The sequence below is a fragment of the Suncus etruscus genome, chromosome 17 (assembly GCF_024139225.1).
Source record: "Suncus etruscus isolate mSunEtr1 chromosome 17, mSunEtr1.pri.cur, whole genome shotgun sequence".
NCBI classification, from domain to species: Eukaryota; Metazoa; Chordata; class Mammalia; order Eulipotyphla; family Soricidae; genus Suncus; species Suncus etruscus.
Genome location: NC_064864.1, coordinates 55,270,154 through 55,290,471, shown reverse-complemented (window position 1 = coordinate 55,290,471; position 20,318 = coordinate 55,270,154).

Genomic DNA, 20,318 nt, shown 5'->3' with positions numbered 1-20,318 from the left:
AAGAGGGGTGAAGAAGAGAGGGAGAAACAGGAGGATGAGAAAGGAGGAAAGGAGAGGGAGAAGAGGCCTCTTTTTCCTTTTTTTCTTTTCTTTTTTCATTAATTAATATTTTATCTATTTAATGTTGTAAATATATTCAAGTAATTTCTGCAATACAATATTCTTTTATAGTCTTTAACCTTTAAGAAAGACCCTTCGGGGCCGGGCGGTGGCACTAAAGATAAGGTGCCTGCCTTGCCTGCGCTAGCCTTGGACGGACCACGGTTCAATCCCCCGGTGTCCCATATGGTCCCCCAAGCCAGGAGCAACTTCTGAGCACATAGCCAGGAGTAACCCCTGAGCATTACCGGGTGTGGCCCAAAAACCAAAAAAAAAAAAGAAAGACCCTTCAACATTATCTATAATATTTTTAATATTAATATTTTAATATTTTTAATATTAATATTTTTAATATTATATAATTTTTAATAAACCTCTATTTCTTTCCTTAGGAAAAAAAATAAATTTTATAGACCTATTCAGATTTTTTTTACAGTTTTCTTAATTTATCTACTCTTATGTATTTTTATACATAAGTTATGTATTTTTAGGATTTGTTTCATAATAATAGTTTAAAATATTTTAGCTTAGACTTATATTTTAAAACTTTAATACTTACAAAAATATAAAGTTTTTGAAAAATTTTTAAATACTGATTTACAAATTTTGTGGACTTTTAGGAGGCTTGCTCTAATCCTCAGTACATAGGTGTCACCACCTCCAATATAAATTAAAATTCTTTCATATGTGGGATGTAAACATAGTAAAGGAACAACAAATGGCCATTGGAACTAGATATTTTGTCTATAGAACTGAGCTTACATGGATGGGGAAGACTGAGATAGGCCATTGGGACAATGTAGGAGAAAAGTGATCACTCTGGTGATGGGTTGGTATAGAAATGGTATATGCATGAAAAAGTAAAATTAACAGTATTATAAATTCTGGTACTTCATTAGAAATTGAAAAAAACAAATGACTTTCTGAACATGCAATGTGTGAAGAAGTATGATTGATCGTAGTGTGTACAAACCATTTATTCCTATTCTCATTTAATGCATTCTCTCAGTGCCAATTTATGTTTAATAAAGTTACACAAATATCTCTGTACTGTCCTCTCAAGGAGGTAGTGCCTTAAAACTTTAAAACGTTTATCCTATTTTCACTTGTTGCAAATAATAAATCTATACTTTCAACAATTCCTTAGGTCTATATCCTTGGCTGATACATCCTAAGTGGTATAATCTCCTGCATTTAATAAGATTTACATTTCAATACAGAGCTAAAAATTATGGGGCTGGAGAGCTGGCGCTAGAGGTAAGTGCTAGCCTTGCAAACGCTAGCCAAGGAAGGACCACAGTTTGATCCCCTGGCATTCCATATGGTCCCCCCCAAACCAGGGGCAATTTCTGAGCACTTAGCCAGGAGTAACCCCTGAGCATCAAATGGGTGTGGCCAAAAAAAACCAAAAAAATATTAGACAACATGACGAGAGTGTTCATTGTTACCTATAATTCTATAGTCTCATACATTAAATGTGAATACAAATATTTATGTGCGTGAGAATCAAGTGTAAAGATGCTAATCGTAGGGTTCATATGTAAGCACTTAATTGAAAGTTATTGCCAGAAATCAGCAAAACATAGTTGACTACATATCTATGACTCATCTTAGTTGAGTATGTTAGTCAAGGTCACTCTCTGCTTCAATTTTCTCATTTGTAAAATGAAGCTAATGATCTCACTCATCATGATTTTATTCTTCATACTATATGAGTGAAGTACCTAGACTAGACCCTGCCATGCAGCGAGCATTCAGTTCACTTCATTATTGTTCTTGTTGTCACCTTTGTCATCGTCATCATATCATCATCTTCTTCTTCTTCATCATCATCACAGTGGAATTGCTTTCTCTGGCCAAAGGGCTCTCCAGCCTTCTAAACTAAAATCTTTGCTGTAATAAGATATTGTCTTTAAGATTTAAAGTAAGGTATATGATAATTTTTGTATAGGAAAAGTCTGTAGTTCAAATAAAACCCAATAATATCTTCCTAAAACTTAGCAATATTACTATGAATTTTTCCTCCTCTCAAGAGGATTGCCCCTATTTGCCACCTGTTTCTTTTGGAAACCTTATTGTTGATGTCTGCTGATGTCATCACAGAACTTATTGACTGATAGGGGTATTTGACTGTGGCATCTCATTCATTTGTCATATTAGTTATTTAAAGTATATGTAGAAGTTGCTAAATTATTAACTTTTTCTCAAGTGATATTTGATGGCAAAAGTAATATCTGTGCAGAGTATTAAGTTCATTTTAAGAGAAAAGGGGCTGCATAATTTGACAGTGTTAAAATTATGCTGTCAAATATTACAATTTTCAGAGCCATCTCTGTCTTGGATTCAGCTTGCACAAACTGTCGTGTCAAGATTTACTTTTCTTCTAATTGCAGCAGGCTTGCCAGCTATAGAGGAGTTAAAACTCTCAGTACCCACTTTTCAGAAGGGTGGCGAAAATCTGTGACATCTCTCATGCTGATAGTTATGTACACAATTAGAATATCTTGGAGAAAAAGATGAGACTATATGTTTGTAGATTTTTGTGTGCTGTTCAGATATTTTAAAAAATATGTAATAATCAGTTGATTCACTTATAGATGGGAAGACATAAAAAAGCCCTTTCTTGCAAAGATGGGAGGTTTGGTTTCTTCTGTTTAAATTTTCTGCCTTTGAAAAACTTATTCATTAAATTTAAAGCATGTACTATTCACCCTTTAAAGTTAATTCAAAACATGTGTGTGACTCCCTTATAACCTCAATGATTTTTATATCACCCATCTGAAACAAATAATGAGCTAATGCTTAGATAGAGTCAGTCCTGGTTTTTCTTGTTTAAATTAGCTAAATGTGTCGTTTAAAACTGTGTTTAAGACTTGCATTTACATGTGGGTTCTCAAATACTCATTATGTCTTACAGATTTCCAAAGAGCAGGTCCTGGTAGATTTAATGGCAGGTGTGGAGTCTGTGCCAAGAGTACCTTAGAAGAATTTTTGAAGATGAAGACTTCTATTTATGAAGTTAGAGGATTGTATTACCAGATTAAGACAAGATTATTTCATTTGATGTTAATGGAATATAATTAAACATAGTATGGGCTGGTGAGAATTGATGGCTCAGAGAGCAAATCTCAACCTCAATTTTTAGTCTTGAAGCCACTGAGAAGCTACAAGACATTTTTTTTCTTTATTTAAGCACCGTGATTACAAAAATGTTTGTAGTTGGGTTTTAGTCATTGAATATACACCCCCATTACCACTGTAAATTTTTCCCACCACCATTGTTCTCCATTTCCCTCCTCCACTCCCTACCTTGTTCAGTACAGGAATTCTATTTCTCTCTCTCTATAATTTTTATGGTAGGTTGTTAGTGCAGTTATTTTTGAAACTGCGATCACCATTGTGCCTAAACTTTATATAATGGGTTGGCTCTTCTTGCCAGCATCTCATTGTCCTCTGAGTAATATTACCACACTGTCTTTTATTTTTACTTAAATCCCACAGATGAGTGAGACTATTCAGTGCTTATCTCTCTACCTCTGAATCATTTCACTCAGCATGATAGTCTCCATGTCCATCCACGTATAGGCAAATTTCATAAATTTATTTTTCCTAATAGCTGCATAGTATTCCATTTTGTAAATGTGCCCCAGTTTTTTTTTCAGTCATTTGTTTGGTCAGACAACTGTATTGTTTCCATATTCTGCTAGTGTAAATAGTGCTGCAATTAACAGCAACACAGAGGTTATTTTTGTATTGTGTTTTGTATTGCTAGGTTATATTCCTGGTTCATATGGGAGTTTCAATTTCCAATTACTTTGAGGAATATCCATATTGTTTATCAAAAGGTTGGACTATACAGCATTCCCCACCAGCAATGTAAAAAGAGTTTCTCGTCTCACTCCCCCATCCATGCCAGTACTTGGTTGTTCTTTTTTTTCATGTGTGCTCCTTTCTGAGGGTTTGAGATGATATCTCTTTGTTGGTTTTGATTTCTATATTTCTTATTATTAGTGATGTCGAGCATGTTTTTATGTGCCTCTTGGTCATCTGCATTTTTTCTTTGAGAAAATGTCTGTTCACTTATTCCTTCCATTTTAATGTTTATAATAAATGTTTATTCTTGTTTATAATAAATTTTTATTCTTGTTAAGTTCTGTCAGTATCTTCTATATCTTAGATATTAGATCCTTATCTGATGGGTATTGAGTGAACAGTTTCTCCCATTTCTCTGGGGTAACCTTTGTACCCTACTCATTCTTTCCTTTAAAGTGCAGAAACTTCTCAATTTGGATTAATCTCACTAGTTTATCTCTGTTTTGACTTGCTTGGACAGTGGTGTTTCCTCCTTGAATAAGCCTTTAGTCTCCATGTCATGGAGTATTTTGCCTTATAATTTCAGGTCTGATATCAAGGTCTTTAATCCATTCTGATTTCACCTTTGTGGATGGTGTTAGATAGAGGTCTGGTGTTAGAGTCTGAGTTTTCTGTTTTGCATGTGATTGACTGGTTATCCCAACAAAACTTGTTGAACAGGTTTTCCTTGCCCCATTTTGTGTTTCTACCTCTTTATCAAAGATTAGTTGATTGCATGTCTGGGGATAATTCTCTGAATACTCAAGTCTATTCAATTGATCTGTGGGTATTTTTTTCTAATACCATGCTGTTTTAGTAGCTATTGTTTTTTAGTATAATTTAAAGTTGGCGAGAGAGGCTTGATCCTACTTTCCTGGTGACAACAACAGCTGCTGCTCTGCAATTGGCACCCAGAAAAACATGTTGGCGCTTCCCAGGTGAACAGATACAAGACATTGGAGCTGATATTAAGTGACCATGAACTTGTTTGATTTTTCAAGTATGGCTTCCTCAAGAAAGTGATATTTCAGCTTAAAATGACAATATGTAGTTTTGCTTTTACAAATGCTGTTAAATACATCTTTTTTTTCACGTTTTAAGTATAGCTAGAGTTTTTTTAAAACTCACACAATTTCTAGCTAATATCATTTGCTCTTTATAAATAGTGAATTCCAATAACTTAAGTTTATTCTCAATTCACTTTCTTTTATATTGCTTGACAGCTTGGTACAGTTTAATGAATTTTTAGCCCTATCTATGTATTCTTTGAATTGTTTCCTAACACTTTTATTTTTACAAGGGATTTAAATTCTTTTTCTAATATCTCTTCAAGAGTGGAATTGTGACACTGTAGTTTCCCCCTGTCTAGTTCCTTTCTTCCTTTTATATTGGTCAATGGATAACCCAATTTGCTATATAAATATATTCCTTGAAATCCTGACAAAATATTGTTAGATTTTTCTTTAGGGTGTATTATTTGCTCCAAATAATTTTGCTCTCCCAGATTTATTTGTCTTGCATAGATGCAGAATTATTCATCTTCATCCCTTCTCTTTTCCCTTTGACCATAATTTGTTATGCTTTTGTTCTTCATATGTTGTGATTCAAGAATTCAGATTTCTTCACTCCTATAAGTGGTAGAGCTTGTCTTAAGTGTTTTGAATTATGAAGGAGATAATACTGTTTATAAACATTGATTATATCACCACTGTTAGAACATTAGATTTTCAAGATTAAATACGTCAGTTCCAACTAGATGCTCCTTTACCTCTCCCTCATGCAGATTCTCTTAAAATCTGACAATTCATTTTTTTAAATATCTTTTTTAAGAACCATAATTACAAACATGTTTGTAATTGGGTTTCAGTTATATAAATAAATAAAAAAAAGAACACCCACCCGCTTCACCAGTGCAACATTCCCACCACAATGCCCTCCTTCTCCCTCCTTCCCCACCCCTTGCCTGCATTCAAGACAGCATTCTATTTCTCTCACTCATTACCATTATCATGGTAGTTTGAACAACTGACAGTTCATTCTTTTCTTGTGTGTGTTTTTGGGTCACCAGTGATGCTACGGGGATTACTCCTGGCTATGTGCTCAGAATCACTCCTGGCTTGGGGGACCATATAGGATGCTGGGGATCAGACCAAGGTCCATCCTGGATCAACTGTGTGCAAGGCACACACCTACCCCTGTTCTATTGCTCTGGCCCCAAAGAGATAATTCTTAAAAAATGAGCAGACACTTCTATCCATATCTTAAAGGGGAACTTATAAGATAGGTCTATTTTCTTTTTTTTTTTTTTATTTTTTTTTTTTGGTATTTGGGTCACACCCGGCATGCTCAGGGGTTACTCCTGGCTGTCTGCTCAGAAATAGCTTCTGGCAGGCACAGGGGACCATATGGGACACCGGGATTCGAACCAACCACCTTTGGTCCTGGATCGGCTGCTTGCAAGGCAAACAGCGCTGTACTATCTCTCTGGGCCCATAAGGTAGGTCTATTTCATTATTTTTATTATTTATCCTATAATTTTTATTGGCATGCTATTCATATACAGTAACAATTTACTCTGTAAAAGGATTTGTTTTTTAACAATAGAACCAGGCGTGAATGTTTTATATATGCAGTGCTTGCTACCCCATGTCCCCCCAAAAGAGTGTGTCTTTCCATTATTATCATACACCCACACACATTCCTCTCACTTTCAGTCATTTAGTCTTGTACTGAAAATGAATTAAGAAAATATAGACTTTGCACAAGATTAGAGCCATATTACCATATTACCCATAGCTGTCCCTATGACGACTCAAACTCACAAACAAAAAAGCAATATTTTGGTTTGTTTTGTGTCACTCTCAGCTTTGTTATCAGTAGTTTACTTATGGTATAATGGGAGATTTTTGGGTTCAGGAATTGAATCCAGGATTCTTTCATACAAAAAATGTGAGATATAGCCCTTTGAGTCACCTTTTTATTTTGTTTTGGTCTTTTTGTTTGTTTTTTTTTTTTTTTGCGGCCACACCTGATGATGCCTCAGGGTTACTCCCTGACTATTGTCTCAGAAATCGCCCCTGGCTTGGGGAACCATATGAAATGCTGAGGGATCGAACTGCAGTCCATCCTAGAACTGCAGTCCATCCTAGATTAGCGCATCCAAGGCAGGTGCCCTACCACTTGTGCCATTGCTCTGGCCCCTAAGCCATCTTTTTTGCTCATGAAATAAGCACTATTTAAAAAATGATGACCAGTGTAGAGCTATAAATTTTGGACCCTGTTAAAACTATGCTTATTTTTTATTAGAAATTAATTCAGCTGCTAGTCTCTTGGATAATACTAGTAATCGTTCCTTGAACAAATGGAAAGAAGTGATCCCCTCTCAGATCAATGTCCTTTGAATATTTTATCTAAAAGAACATGTTAGTTATTTTTTTCCAGTAAAGACATAGATCTTAGCTTTATTGTTCAACCTTATGAGTAAGACAATTGCTCCAGCTCTGAGCATGTTTCTCTAAGTCAGTTTATTAAGAAATATGTTATACTAAGTTTTGCTCATATACAGAATTCTCTAATCTATAACTATATAATAGTTATATTTTCTTAAAATACCCTTGAATGTTCAAAGCAGCTCAAGAATAGTATGTTCATCAATAAAGTCACTGTTGGCATTAATGGCTCTACTACAGACATGACAAACTTCTAATCTCAGTGTTTTTGTATTATGGACTCTATAAATAATTCAATTCATAATTGAGTTTTGATTGAGCATCTTTTGTGTGACAGCCCTGTTCTAAGTGACATGATGTATATACTTGGCTATGAAAACTCTTTCGTTTTAACCACAGTTCTTGACTTTATAGAAATTTGACTTAAGATTTAAATCTCAGCTGTTCCTACTTCCCAGGATTTCTGTGAAAATTCAAATGATTTAAAAAGTAGCAAAACAATATTAATTATGAGTTCTTTATATTTGTGTAGATTTTTATAGGCTTTAGACTTTCTTTAGTGCTTTTCATTTATTAATTCATTTAATAAAATAATTAAAAGGATCAAGATATGACAAAAATCTCAAAATTATTAGCTTGTTTAGACAGTCTTATACTGAAGATGGATTTTTAAAAAATAAATAAGTTCTTTTTTAGTTTTGTTTTTGGGTCATACCCAGTGGCGCTCAAGGGTTACTCCTGGCTCTGTGCTAAATCGCTCCTGGCAGGCTTGGGGACCATATGGGATATTGGGAATCAAACCAGAGTCCATCCTGCATTGGCGCGTGCAAGGCAAACACCTTGTTCCGGTCCCATAAAAATAAATTCTATAACTAAATACCATGAGATACAATTACAAAGTTTTTCACGTTTGAGTATCAGTCATACAATATGCCTTCCTCCTTACCCCCCTCACAAACACTCATTCTCTTTTCCTTTTTCCTTTTAGACAGTGTGCTTTACAATATTGCAACTCAAGGGGTATCATATATATAATTTAATCTCCTTTCAGCACCTAGTTCTTGTCCAAATTAATCATTTCCATCTATCATTGCAATAGTATTCCTTTCTCTCACCTAATTGCACGAACCTGCTATTTGTAAATAGGCTTCCTTCCATGGTCTGATCTTCTTGGCCCACATCTCTGTGTCTTTGAAAAAAACCTTACTATCTTTTTAATATATCCCACAAAAGAGTGCAATCATTCTATGTCCTTCTCCCTCTTATTTATTTAGCTCAGCATAACACATGGATCTCTATCCATGTATAAACAAATTTTGTGAGTTCATTTTTTCTAAACGTTATATATAAAATAACATTATAATAATATAATCATGGAATAATATTATTCCATTGTGTAGATGTATCATATTTTTACCCACTCAGTAGATGAGTTGACTTGTCAGGAAAGAATAGGTTTCCTTCTTTTACATAAATTCATTAAATATTTTTATATATAATTTAGAAAGACACCAGGATTTATAAAGTGTTCATAATAAAGTTGATTGAATATATAATATTCCAACAACAACCCCACCACCAATGTGACCTTTTCTCTACAAATTTCCCCAGAATTTCTCTCACCCCCAGCTTATCCCTTTGGCAGGTACATAACAAATTTATTGCATTTTGTTTGCTCCAAACAAACTTGAAGAAGTGGCAAATAGAATTTTCAGAAAATAAATCATAAGTCAATGAGTGATGACTGATTTAATCTATGCCAATACAGAAATTCAAATTTCAAATGCAATATAATATAATTTACACAAGTTAATTTTCAACTTTAATATATAAAATATATTGTATTATATTCTATTTTGTACTTGGATCTTATTGTGGCAATTATCATGTTTTCTCTGTCATCAATAAAGCTTTAAAAATTCTGTGCTAATGTATTCCCAAACAAAATAAAGCAAAATGATTAGAAACAACCAGTGTTGGCAAGGATGTGACAAAAAGTGAATGTGTCAGTGTCCACTGCTGCTTGAAATGTTTGTCTGGTTCAATCCCTAGTGAATATAGTATGGATGTTGCTCATAAAAGTAAGAATAAAGCTGCCATTTGACCCAGAAATTTCATTTCATGACACAAAAAATTTTATTTGGAAGAACATATGCACATCGTTGTCCATGGCAGCAGTTAGTATAGCAGCCAGGTTATGAAGTCCAATGACAGGTGTCCAATGACAGGTGATCCAATGTTAGGTGTCCCAATGACAGATGTGTGGGTAATAAAGGTGTTGAAATAGCTAACTACCTTCATTTATTTTTATAATTTTGAAAGTAGAAGATACAACAATATAATCAAAACATACACTAGAAACATCCATTTATATTTCTTTGGATCTAGTTTTTAAATTTCGGCTATCTGTTGGCTAGACCTGAAAGGTGAGAATAAATGTGGGATTAGCTCAGCTAAAAAAGTGTGTTAGATTTTTAGTTTCACAAATATTGTGACACAAATGGTCTTTCTTACTCTTGGAATAGCAAGGATTAACTCTTAAATAATTTAACACTAGTTCACCACTAAGTTAATTTATGTGGCTCAATGATTATAAAAACAGGAATGTCAGTTTTGGAGGGAAGAGATTTTCACTTATCTAATGTCACTTTTTGCATGTGAATTTAAGGAAAAATTATTTGAACTTCTGGTAATATATAACAGTTTGTGACAACCTATAGTTTTATAATTCAGCCCTGACACAAACTTTCAAAATCTCATTCTTGTGTTTTACAATCTGTATATAGCACTTAATTTTTTGACCTTAGTCTTTACTGAGATTTCTACTTTTATACATTTACAAACAGAACAGTTGGATTATTTGAAGATTTTCATGAGATTATCACAATGATCAAATGAAATCATCTTTCAATACTCTTGGTACAGTACATGGGACACAATGTGTGGCAGTTGACAAATGGGGACCACTATCCATGCTATGATGATTATTTTCTTCTAATACTACTGTGACATCTGCTGCCTCTTTTTACTCTAACATGCATCAATAACTTATGTTTAAAATTTCTTGTATTTCCTTCCCAAGCACATTTGGAAGTCAATTTTCTCTGCCTCATTTCCATGTCTGGGACACATTTGTTCTCTTTATAATGTCTCTCTCAATTATACGCCAGGGGGGGCTGGGATGCTTTTGAATTTTGCTCAGTAGATGCTATATTACTACTATCAAAGTGCAACAAATGACAGTTTTCAACCTTTGGCTACCATAAAGCACACAGAAAAATAGCAAGAAGCAATAGAGGAGCAAGGTTTGTGGGAGCAGGAGTGAACGTTTGCTCCAGAAGTTGATCTGAGTGGGATGTTCAGTGAGAGAAAGCTGAAGAAAGCAGACAGCTCCAGTTAATGGAATGAAGGATTTTGGAACACAGACCTGTCTCCTGTATCTGCCATGGAAAACATTGGGTTCATTACTTGTGGATTCTCTCCATTAACAGAAACATCACTCACACTGAACCACTACTCAGAGTAGCAATTTTGATAATGAAGAGAGAGGTTGTTAACTGTTCTTTCATATCTGAATCTTTCCAAATAGCATCTAGACTGTGGGCCAGAGCCTTCCTGGGATGAGTTGACAAAGGCAGATGCAATGCAGGACCTGGGTGGATGTGCTGAGTTGTACCTTGTTTTTTCCTGTGACTGTCAGAGGTCTGAGGGTGATGCGTTGTTGTAGTTTGTATAAATCCCGGAATGCCAAAGCCAAAACAAAGCTGAGCACTGATGTTTGAAAATTAGTGAATCCACATTGTTTCATCAGATTTCTTCATACTTCACAGTACCTAGTGGAATTCTTTCTACTTTCTTAACCTCCCTCACAACTTTTTGTCTATTTGGCTAGTGTACCACTGTTCTAGTAAAAAGATCCTCACCAATGTAATAAAAGGTTTACATGCCCTAGACAAATGAAAATATTCCCCACTCCTCCTTTTCTTCTTCTTCTTCTTCTTCTTCTTCTTCTTCTTCTTCTTCTTCTTCTTCTTTCTTTCTTCTTCTTCTTCTTCTTCTTCTTCTTTCTTCTTCTTCTTCTCTTCTTCTTCTCTTCTCTCTTCTTCTTCTTCTCCTTCTCCTTCTCCTCTCCTCCTCCTCCTCCTCCTCCTCTTCTTCTTCTTCTTCTTCTTCTTCTTCTTTCTTTTCTTCTTCTTCTTCTTCTTCTTCTTCTTCTTCTTCTTCTTCTTCTTCTTCTTCTTCTTTTCTTCTTTTCTCTTCTTCTTCTTCTCTTCTTCTTCTTCTTCTCTTCTTCTTCTTCTTCTTTCTTCTTCTCTTCTTCTTCTTCTCTTCTTCTAACTTCTTCTCTTCCCAATTTTGTACCAAGAGCCAAATTTTAATTGTGTGCTTAGGAGACCTTGTAAAACTGGGGATCAGACTCAAAAAGCATGAGCTAAGAGTCACCTTCCCAGCCCCTGGTCCTCCTAATTTGACCTTTTAGTAGAACTTTTCATAATTGATAAATTAATGCTATTCTTGGTTTTCATGACATCACACTACACATTGCTGTCTCTTGTTCCTTTTTTAAACTCCATTTCAGAGTTGTCTTCCTCTAACCAGGCCATTAAATGCCTCTGAGGTTCAGCAATGGATCTGAATTTTTTTCTCCCATTTTTCTTTACCCGTGGCCTCCTATAATCACTTTTTGCAGGATTCCTGTAATTTACAAATTTGTAATTGTAATTGATATTTTCACATTGTATCTCATCATTGCAAACTCAAAATGTACAGGTGTCAAGACTCAATATTTCCTTCCAAATATGGCCCCCTCTAGTGCCACTGTCATCTGCATTTGATGAATCAAGACCCAGCAATTATTTTTAACAACTCTCTCTTCTCACTCACCACAATCTACCTATCATGACTTGTCTATTTTCTCTTTTCACTGTTCAGATTTTTATTTATTTTCCTATCACTAGAACCTGACACTCAATAAATAATTCACAAAGAATAAATATCCACGATGGTTTTCTAGTACAGGCTCTTATATTTTCCAGCAAGAGCAACAGTCTGAGTTACATAATATGGATCTCACCAAGCTAGCTTCCCCAGTTAATATGCTTTTATGTGCTCAAATGATTTCACAGCAGGTATGGTGCTTGCCTTGCACTCAGCCATCCTGTGTTCAATTCTGAAGCATTTACTTCCCAGACCAGTCTGTCCATAATTGATTGTAATGGAGTGCTGTTAGAAATTACAATGCGGGGCCGGGAAGGTGGCACTAGAGGTAAGGTGTCTGCCTTACAAGCGCTAGCCAAGGAACGGACCGCTGTTCGATCCCCCGGCGTCCCATATGGTCCCCCCAAGCCAGGGGCGATTTCTGAGCACATAGCCAGGAGTAACCCCTGAGCGTCAAACGGGTGTGGCCCAAAAACCAAAAACCAAAAAAAAAAAAAAAAAGAGAAAGAAAGAAATTACAATGCAGTATAAAACAATACTTTTACTTTTTAAACTTTAATATTGTATACTTCTTTTGTTAATCTTTATCTCCTTTAAGACTATAGGAACAATATCTGGCTGTGTTCTGTTATAGGCTTAGAATCCAGCATAGTTGGTGCTCAATACAATTTGTTAGCTATATTTAATATGTTTCACCAAGGTTAAAATAGTGTCTCTCACTTGGATGATCTTGGCGATAAAGAATTTGCAAGGATCAATGAAATTCTCTCTGCTATTAGAATGTGTTCATAAAAGGGGAAAAATTATCCACTTTAGAGGATGTGGGAGTAGGCATCAATTTTTACAAGTCTGCTTCATTTTTATTTCTGGCCACTGCTTCAGTATGATTTCTGGAATTTTCTTTCCCAGCAGCAGTACTTGCTAGCAGGTACAAGTTTTATGTCAAGACATCAGTCACTGGTATTTAATGTATTCCTCTTTAGGCTCTGGAGCATTTACTTTCTGGACCAGTCTGTCCACAATTGATTGTAATGAAATGCTGCTAGTAGCAATTACAATGCAATGTCCTGCTCTGACACATTTTGCCTTCATGACAATTCTGATGTATAGATATTGTTTTTATTCACATTTTATATTAGGAAACACATTGTTATTGAAAGCAAGTAATTTTATACTCTGTGATTAGCCAACACCCATCCACACACAGAGTAAACTTTGCTTTATAGTCAGTTTTTCTCACTCCAAGGCTATCTGCTTTTTTTTTTATTACATTTTAATATGTGCTTGTCTTAGGTGTTTATATCAATATGGAATGACTTTTCTCTCAAACCCTTATGTTTCAGTCCTAATCTCTAATGTGACAATATTAGGAGAAATGTTCTTAAGGAGGTAACTAAGATTAAATGCAGTCATAAATGTGGAGCCTAAACCAATAAGACGTCTGCCTTTATAAGAGAAATAATTGTAAGGGAATGCTCTTTTTTCTCCCCATGGAAGCTTAGAGGAAGGATAAGTAAAGACCAAGTTTGCCAGCATAAAGTGATATCACCAGATATCAACCCTGATAATACCTTGATAATACCTTGATCTTGAACTTCCAGCTGTCAGACTTGTGAGATGAGAAAAGTTTGTTGTTTAAATTATGCTGTTTGTGATATCTGTGAGATTTTGTCATAGCTACCAGGCTGTGCAAAATCAGATATCCTAAGTCAGACTAGTGCCAAGAATTTCTGCTAGGTAGGAAGGTCCTGTCAGGTAAGTGAACCAAAAGTCTTTGTATTAAAGAAACATAGCCTCATTGACTCCAGGGATGAGTGAACATGGAGTTACTTCTGTTACTCAAGGGGAGAAAAAATTTACTCACAGATGAATAAACTCACAGACATGAACTTAATCCAGGATGCAGCAAGGGGCCAGAGAGATAGAACAGTGGTAGGGCATTTGCCTTGCATGTGGCCAACCCAGGACAGACTGAGTTCAATCCCTGGCATCCCATATAGTCCTCAGAGTCTGCCTGGAGGAATTTCTGAGTGCAGAGCCAGGAGTAACCCCTGAGTACCACCACCAGGTGTGGCTCAAAAACAAAAAACGAACAAACAAAAACAGGATGCAGTTAGATGTTTCTAGACCTCTGTTGCTTCTGGAACTCCATATAAAATATATATTATTATAGCAGGGATATATATTAATATATCCCTATTTGCCATATTATGACAAATAGATAAATGGAAGAGAATAGTCTTGAAGCCATAAAATGAATCTCTTTAATTTAAAAATCAAAAAATTAACAAATATTAGTATTAACAAAAGCAAAATTAACAAAGTATTAAAGCAAAATTCCCTTGAAAACACAACAGAAAGAACCATTGACTTTTCTTCCATATCAATGGAGACAAGAAGATACAATTTTAATCTCTGGGATAACAGGTAGCTGGGCTATGAGAGCTCCTCACACACCCTACATTCTTCTTCACTTTGACTCTTTGCTGAGCAATCTCCACTACATTTTTATGGAATCACAGACAAATAAAACAGATTTCAGATGAGCCTCTTGAAACACAGCTTGGGTGGACAGAGGGTCTTTCCTTTTCGAAAGCCAATGTAGAGTCTTGTAGAAGAGAGTGAAACCAATTTTTTTGTCAATGTGTTATTTAGAATAGATTTGGTACCAAAGCCTTTCAACTATTTTGAGTTAATCTTTGTGTACAGTATAAGATAAAATTCAAGTTTAATTTATTTACATGAGGCTGTTCATTTTTTACCAGCACATTATTTTTGGAAATGTTTTATTCATGCATCTAGTGCCTTTGTTATATATGAACTGCTCATACATCTGAGGGTTTATTGGTGGGATTTTAATTCATTCCACCAAACTGAGAGTCTACTTATGTTCCAATACACTTGAGACGTGTTGAACAAGAAGCAGAGAATTAGACTGTTTTCTGAGAATTTTCCTGCAAAAGTAGCTCTCCCAAGTTCATGTAAAAAATAATCCCACTCATTCTTATGTGGGTGGTTCTTTAAAGGGCGGGTGTTTGTTTTGTGTTCAGTGTACTTTTGACAATTTTTTCTTCTAAAAATAATGCTTTTCTGTTGGTATTTTTTAAAAATCATATTAAATACTAGATGAGACCAAAGATGATTCCAGAATATGTACAGGGAAAGGGTAAAAATATTTGAAGCCACTTAGTTTCTACAGTGTCACTAACTGACAAACAAAGTGCTGTTCTCACCATGTCATAGGAAATATATCACCAATCAGGACACACAACAGAATAAATGCTTAGAAAGAGTTATAAGCAAACCACACAATACAGAATCATTTCTCCAGTAACAGAAGGCTTATGTTTTATAATGTTTGTTTGTGGCCGAAGAAGGGCAAAGGTAAAAAAGTCTTCAGCAAAATGATCATTCATGAATTATTGTCCATGTGCCTAAAATCTTAATTTCTCTGTAGATCAGTATTTTCTTTTATAAAGATTGGACACCATACTACCAACGAAACAGAATGTTGCTAAAATAAGCCACATATTTTTTCAGTTACTGTGAAAGAAAGGAAGGTGCATGTAACAAATCTCAAGTACCTAGTAATTGTACAGTCTTCTCTCTTATGCTCCCACATTCAATTCATCCAATTCCTGCCTCTTACCTTCCCTTATTTTAAAAACTATTTTGAGATACTAAAACCCATGTATGTCAGTGTAGGGCAAGAGAAGCAGGAAAGATGGTCTATTCTGCCAAAAATCATAAATAGGACTGTGTTATTTACTATTATATAGTAAAATCCTTGTCCTATATAATAGCTGCCCACACAAGGAAATGAAGCTTTGGCTGTGAGTTGCTTAAAGATGCTCCTCCTTTCCAATCATCATAAATCTGCTATCCTTTCTTCCAATTATCTACTTTGACTTAGACAAACTTTCTTCTGTTCCATTTGGACAGTAGGTGATGACCAGGCTCATTTGAAGCTGTTCTTACCAAATTGATGGCAAGATTTCTAACTCCTGAGCCAGGATGATTTTCTCTTTGTCAAACTCCTATAATGATTTGAACTTCCACATCATATTACACATAACAATTGTAAATCTGTAGTCAAGACTGCATATATGTGATGATTTCTAGCTCTCCTACTGGGCTATATGCATGTGGGAACACAGACATATGTGCAAATCCAAAGGCAGTGCTGGGAATGGACAATGAGCATACAAATCCAAAAGGAATCTGTATTGTAAAAGCTCAACCAAGAGAAGGTAGTCAAACCAAGCAGAGGAGCTTGAGCTTTTGGCCAGTAATTCTGAGCTACCTTATAAGTTGGGGCATTTTTGGAGCTGATCTCAGAAATAAAAGCTCTGATACTGCCATTAAACACAGTAGCTTGATCTGGTATGTGCTTAGAACCAAAATCAATTGAAAGAATTGCAAGATATTAGTGACATAAAATTATTCCTAGCCCTAGTGCTCTGAACCTGAACTAATATCGTGGCCATCCTATGTGTGTAGCTATTTAAATAGAGTAGAAATAAAATTAAATCAAATAATTTACTTCTTGTGGCTTCTGTATCAGTATGCAGAGATGTAGATTGTTTTCTTAGCACAGAAAATCGTACTGCATAGTGATGCCTTCTGCTTTGACTATTGATATTTCTGACAAGTTTCTTAGACTTAGCAGTGATTCTAATAGCCAGAATTTACCTCTGCAGTATCTCTATTCTCTCCAGACTATGTGTGTTTTAAGGAAATCTCTAAGAAAATCTCATACAAGTTTTGTATTATTAGAAAAAAAGTCAATATATTTAAGACTGGTAAAGACCATCTGCACTGAATGTCTCTGGTAATTCTGCCTTTAAGATAGATTCTGTCTTTTAACTCTGACCTTCCTAGACTCCTGACTCTAAACTTTTAAGGTTGAAAAGAGTTTAGGGAGTGAAATTGACCAATATAGTTATTTTATTGTTCTATCTTCTATACAAAGTCATTTTAGGCATCATACTCTGATATTTAACAAGATGAAATGTATTTGCCATGATCTATATGAAATATAATTGTGCACAGATATAAACAAGAATTGTCTCTTGCCTTAGTTCCAATATTTTTCTAAGCTAGAGAATTCATTCTTCTGTTCTACTGATGATATTTTCAAGCATCCCTTGTCAAAGCTAGAAGCAATAATCCTTTTTGGTTTTGGTTAATGAAGAAACAGATCTAAGAACAGACTGACCTTTATTTATCCAGAGCCTATTTCACTTTAACTAAATTCAATCTGTTTGAGATGAAAATAAAATTGACTTGCTTATTTCCATTAACTTATTCTGTTGGGAGAACATAAACTAAGGAGATGGCCAGAGCTAACTGAGTACCACAAAGAGCCAGGTCTGAATTTGTGCAGCTGGTGTGGTACCGGGTATTGACATTTTGAGCACTGTGGGCAACTGCCCTCTTCTGAAAGGGTCTCTCTAATTGCATTTCTACTGGTCAGTCTGATTTACATATTCACCACATTTCTGGTCAACCAGTTCTGTAGGTGCAGTTCTGAGATCAGAGTTCAATTAAATTCTGGGCCAGCATCTCAAGCATTTAGTCTGGGAAATATTATTACACTTGGAAAATTTCCCCCGATTTTCTCTCCCATCTATGTATCCCTTCATAACCTGCCCTTTGAATAAATTTTTCTTATATACTCACAGAAACCACTATAGAGCTTAAAGGTGGGAGATGGGCAATCACTTTCCTTCTCTGGACCTTACAGCAGTCGGTGTTTAGGGATCCAGAGTGGGTTTAATATTCTTTTTTTTTTTTTTGGGTCACACCCGGCGGTGCTCAGGGGTTACTCCTGGCTGTCTGCTCAGAAATAGCTCCTGGCAGGCACAGGGGACCATATGGGACACCGGGATTCGAACCAACCACCTTTGGTCCTGGATCGGGTGCTTGCAAGGCAAACGCCGCTGTGCTATCTCTCCGGGCCCGGGTTTAATATTCTTTCCGGGAGGCACCTCCTCATGTCTTCCAAGAACTTCTGACCCTAAGACTAAACCTTAGTTTCAAGAAAAAGCACTTCATGGGGTCGGAGCGATGGTGCAGCAGTAGGTGTATGCCTTGCACGTGGCTAACCCAGGACGGACCTCGTTTTGATACCCTGCATCCCATATGGTCCCCCAAGCCAGGAGCGATTTCTGAGTGCATAGCCAGAAGTAACCCCTGAGCATCACAGGGTGGGGCTCAAAAACAAAACAAAACAAAACAAAACAAACAAAAAGAAAACTTTATATCTATCATGTTAGGAGGCTTGGAAGTGGAAGGTACCTAACATTTTGTTCTGTCATTCCCCTGTTATATGGTGTCTCAAAGCTGAATTTTCTCAGGTTATGCAGGCTCCCTAGAGTGGGTGGGGAGAATGTAATGAAGATAAGGGAAATGGCTATTACAGAGAGTCTGCAGGATGGTGAACTTTGGCAGCATTATTTGACTCTGTTTAAAAATAGAGATTCCAGATTCCAGAGACCTGTTCGGGTGGGGGTAGCATATATTTTCATATATTTGTTTACTTCTAGCGGCCTCTTGGCCTCTTCCTTCTTTCATTGTGTAACTGTGGTTGCTACCATACTAGGTTTCTGATTAGTTCCCACAAACGGTGACAATTGAGTCCACTGTCTTAAGTTAGATTGTTTATTTTCCCCACTTTTTATCTTTTCTCCTCTTTGTGAACTGTTCAATAAGGTATTTTGGTGAAAGAGTCCCTCTTTATCTTTCCTTCTCTTTGTTATTTGTTAAATAATGAAGTTTGTAGAAGTGTCCCTCTATTTAACATTTATATAAGAACCAAGTCAATTGGATTTGTTCTAGCATCTTCATAGGCACCAATCTCGCCATGTGATACTGTTCTTCCTTTGCATAGGCACATTAAAATGAAAAATTATATAGAAACATGTTCTTATCTTATACAGATGGGAACACACAAATTTTGTAATACAGTAGTAGGACCTTATACCCTGAACATTGTCACAAAGACCTGGCTCTTGTCTTGAAAGAATAGCCATTGTCCATTTACCCCTGAACCCGTGATGCCATCTAAAAAATAACCATGGTTGTATACTACATCACCTGAATGCAATCCTCTACCAGGGAAGATCCTACCACTGCTCTGGCATAAACCTATTCAATAGAGACTTCCCTTTAACACCCAGAGAACTTAACAACAATAACAACTTGCTTTAAAGACTGAGCTCTCTGCATCACCCTCTAATTGTGAGTGAAACTAAAGGGTGCTCTGCATCATCCTGACTCTTATATAGGATATGGACATATTTTGAGATCCTTGGCTACAGAAACCTGACACCAACAACAGTTACTGTGTGAAAAATAAAAGTGTATTGACACTACAGACAATGACTTGGGTTGGACAACCTAATATGCCTGAAGCCTTGAGTTGGTCTTATGCCAGAAAACTTCAGGGGTAAGGTCTCCTTGTATTTAGGCCAAGGCTTTTTCTTTCCATGCCCCTATATTTTGCTGGGCCTATGCAAACAATTTCCACACTAACACAGTCTTTGCTGTGCTCCTTTGACTCATTCTTAATGAATTATTGTATTATGATCAATTGTGTCAACAATACTACAGCTTTTAATGTTAACTAAGTTGCATAAATTTTGTGGCTTTGGATTGCTTTGTGTAAGAAATATTATGTGTTACAATCTGGGGACTTGAGGGACAAAGTAATTGTACATGGATTCTGTTTTATTTATCTTAACGTTCTTTGGCTGAAAGTTCAAAGTTAAGATATCAACAAGAGGACATCTTCTGAGAATAATGTTATGGGTGATTGTCCTTCCACTGTAACTTTGCCTTGTTCTCTTTCTTTGCATCTTTTGTTCTCATAATTCAAAATAAAAAAATTAAAAAAAAAGAAATATTATAATGTACTACAATCTGGGGGCTTGAGGGACAAAGTAAATGTACATGTTAAAATAAATAAATAAAAAATAG